The sequence below is a fragment of the Canis lupus genome, chromosome 9 (assembly GCF_011100685.1).
Source record: "Canis lupus familiaris isolate Mischka breed German Shepherd chromosome 9, alternate assembly UU_Cfam_GSD_1.0, whole genome shotgun sequence".
Lineage (NCBI taxonomy): Eukaryota > Metazoa > Chordata > Mammalia > Carnivora > Canidae > Canis > Canis lupus.
The window spans coordinates 50,991,821-50,995,959 of NC_049230.1; positions in this window are offsets into that span (position 1 = coordinate 50,991,821).

Genomic DNA, 4,139 nt, shown 5'->3' on the forward strand with positions numbered 1-4,139 from the left:
AGGGGAGCAAGGCACAGGGAACAGGGGGCAAGGGCTGGGAGGGTTTGGTAGGGGTGGTAGGGCAGTAGTAGGAAGGTGGGAGGGGAGGGGACAGGATGAGGGAGCCAGCCTCCCCAGGTGTTAAGGGCCAGGAGACAACCTGAGGTTGGCCTAGAAGTCACCAGCTGGGTGCAGCTAACCCTGATGTCCCGGGAGGTGGCAGGAGGGGTGCTGCCCGGGGATGTAAGGACCTGGGGCTCCCAGGACACAGGCGGAGCCTGGGAGGGTGTTGGACCAGTTGATTGACCTGTACTATGCTGTGGGTCCCTGGGGGCGGGTGCTGGCAGGAGGAGGAGGAGGAGGGGGAGGAGTGGGAAGGGAGGGGAGGAGGAGGAAACACGTCCACTGCAGCCATTGCTGAATTGCAGCTGGGTTAGGACCGAGCAGCCGGGTGGTGGTGGTGGTGGCCGGGTTGCTCCTGGACCCATGTCCCTGCCCCACTGAGCTGTGTGTGCAGCCCCGGGAAGATGTACGTGCCAGAGAGCCACAGGGAGCTGGGTTCCCAGCAGATGGAGGAGATGGAGGGCTTCCTGGAGGAGGCAGTGTGACAGAAGGCTCGAGGTCTGTGACATTTCTGGGTCAAGAACAGCAGGAGAGGCACAAGGCAGAGGGAACAGCCAAGGAGGGAAGGCTCTGGAGAGACCAGGGAGGTGGGGGACGAGTGGTGCGGGTGTGTCTGGAGGAAGGAAGGAAGTGGATTCTCCCTGGAACCTCCAGGCGCCTTGATTTCAGACTCCCGACCCGAACTGTGGGAGTAGAGGCTGGGATGTTAGGCCGTGGCACTGGCACTGGTGATGCTGCTGCTGCAGGAGACACAGGAGCAGGAGGGGAACGGGGGTGCCAATGTTGTACCGCTGCCCCCCCCCCCCGCCCACGCCTCGTCTCTGTCCTTGGAGTTCTGTGTGCACACTGGCCACCCGGCCTTAGACGCCCTGCAGCTTCCACTGAACTTGTACGAGTATTTCTCCCATGATACTAATGTCGCTCTGTCCCGGCTGCTCATCATTATAAGAGTTTTAAAGAGAAGTGGCAACATGATGCACATCACTTTTTGGAAAAAGCACTCTGCACACAGCACCCAGTGCCCACAGCTGGAGCAGGTCCCGGAGGGCGGGGGGAGCTCACGGCTGGCCTGGGGCGGGGCAGGCCTGAAGCGCCAGGGTGCTTGCGTCTCACCTGGTGATGCTAAGAAGGCAGCTGCTGGGCTGACTTCTTGGAGTGGGGGACTCGGGGTGTGGGGCACTCTCGGGTGGTTGCCGGGGTCCCGCAGGGCCTCCAAAGTCGCCCTGCTGGAGGGACATGTGGACACGGAGCATCTAACTGGGAGGAGGACCCAGTCCCCATGGAGGAAGCTCGTCACCACCCTAAACCCCAATCTCGTGCCCCTGCCCTTGGGCACTGAAGGTGTGGAGGGCAGGCGGTGAGCCAGGGAGCCGGAGCAGCTTTGGACACCTGTCCACTGCATCGGCCACAGGTCCTGGGAGGACTCTCAAGGGCACCGGTGTGTGAACAGAGAGCGGGGTGCCTGAGGTACTGGCTGTCAGGCAGAGGGCAGGAGGTGACACAAGGGACCCTGAGACCCAGGGAAGGACCTGGGACTGGGAAAAAGAAAAAGGAAAAAGAAAAGAAAAAGAAGATTTTTTTTTTGTAGATTTAACTGAAGGATCTCAGGGTGAGATCATCCTGGGTTGGGGTGGCCCTAAACCCCACGGCAAGTGTCCTTTATAAGACACATGGCAGAGTCCCAGGAAGAAGCAGCGAGGCTGTGTGAGGGCAGAGCAGGGATGGGAGGGATGCTGTCCCCAGCCAAGGACACCTGGGCCCCCCGGGAGCTGTGAGAGGCAGGCAGGGCCCTCCCCAGAGCCTCCGGAGGGGAGCACAGCCCCGTAGAGGTCCTCCTGGCCTGAGAGCCAGGCCTCTCTCCCCAAGACTAGGGCTGAAGCGGCTCTCACTAGGTGTGGATGGGAGCGCATGGGGTGGGCGCACACCGACACGGAGGACTTGCCTTCAAACATGGGTGGTGTTGTAACTAAGGAAATAATCTCCCAAGAGGAGCTTCCTGTCTCGCAGTCTGCAAAATCATTCATTATTTTGAAACTTCTGCAAGATTTGTTTGATTAAAAAACCATCGAGTACAGATTTAATCCACACATCTGCAGAAAGTTCTTGAGGCCGCCAACGTATTGAAGTGGGGAGATGAGGTTCACAGCAGCTCAGATGACACCCAGTCCCCTCCCCATATTCAATTAGCCAGACGTCCCCAACGACTCAGGATGGGTGTGCAGGACAGACCTGAGATTAATTTTTCATGGGGCAGCAGACTGTAAATGATTTTTCTATTTACTCATGTAACTCGTACATAAAAGATGATGGTATTTAATCAAATACAGACCAACTGCAGATTATACTGAATAAACACTGAAAAAAATTCAGTATGTTCTTACTGTCTGTTTGCACACATACACGTATGTATTATTGATGCACGTTGGAGAGTGACGATCCAGCTCATGTTGTTAACTCTTTGTGAATAGCTGTACGTTTTTGAGGCATTTGCTTGAGGCTTAGGCCATCGTAAATGCGGTGATGATCCTTATGGTCGTGGGTGGGTGTAGCATTTTCTCCTGACTGTGGCCCACCGCCTTCAGCACCATCGAGTTTCTGGGAAGACTTCAACCTGCTTGGAAGAGAGGAGTGCTTTTGAATTAATCCTTGCCTCTCTAGCCTCAAACTCAGGAGGTCATTTGGCAATGTCCAGAGTTACTTTGGGTTATCCCAACTTTTCTGGCATCCAGTGGGTAGAGGCCGGGATGCAGCTAAACAAAGGATTATCTTCCCTAAAACTGTCAGGTGTGCTGAGGTGGAGAATCCGAGCCGAATGTAATGCCTAATGCTGGTGACAGCCCAGCCACTTCTGGGGCCTGGATCCTTCCTCCTTAGCAGGTGCCCCTCCTCCCTTAAGACACAGCCCCAGAACCATCTGCAGGGACTACCCTTCCCTACACCAGTACTTGGGACTCTCCACAGGGCCCCTAGAGCCCCCCATATCCACCATGATCAGAGCACCACAACACTTGCTAGTTGGGCTAGTGGCAGGCTCCAGTAGGCTCCCGCAATGGCTCATGAAGTCCTGGAGCCATAAACTCCATTTTGTTTATTTCTGTTTCCCATAGGCTGTACAAGGCCCAGAACCTAGTTGGCCTGGAAAAAGTGTTAACTTGCTGGCTGGCTAGCTGGATGTGTAGGTGAATGGATGGTGAATGAGTGGGAGGATGGATGGAAGGTGGATGGTGGATAGATGAGTGGGAGTGGACAGATGATGGATGGATAGATGGCTGGGTGGATAGAAGGATGGATAAATGATGGATGGATGGATGGATGGATGGATGGATGGATGGATGGATGAAGGGAGGGACAGATGGATGGAAGGTAGATGGATAGGTGGGTGGGGTGACTGGATGATGGATGGATAGATGGCTGGGTGGATGGATAGATGGATAGATGGTAGATGGTTGGGTGAATAGGATAGATGGATGGTGGATGGCTGGATGGAAGGTAGGTGGTAGTTAAGTCAGGAGACCTACCTATAGTCTTGTCTTCCACCAACTAGTTATTTGACTCTTGGAAGGTCAACAGGACTCACTAGGATGGCTTCCCCACTTGAACAGTTGGTCTGGAGCAGGCAGGGTCTGTTTCCAAGCAGTGCCATGAAACTCTTGAGGGCCCTGTGGGGGTGGCCTCCAGAGGACTCCTAATTAGATCTGATTTTTTTGTCAGATAAGTAACTTTAATTTTTTAGTGTAAGCATATCTTAAATATTATATGGGGCATACCCATACAAAAAAATGATTCATTGTTTATCCAACATTAAAATTTAACTAGACATCCTGCCTTTATTTGCTAAATCTGGTGACCCTGCCTGCCAGGGAGGGGAGGAGGAAGGGAAGTTTTCTCCTTCGTGTTCTGTGTGAGGTTCTGATGCAGAGTTCGAAGACTGCCGGCAGAAAAGATCTTTGGGTCCCTCGTGGCTGCCGCCAGGACCTCGTGAGGCCGGCAGACAGAGCCGCGACCACCGCGTGTGCCCCTCCTGCCCCGGGCAGCTC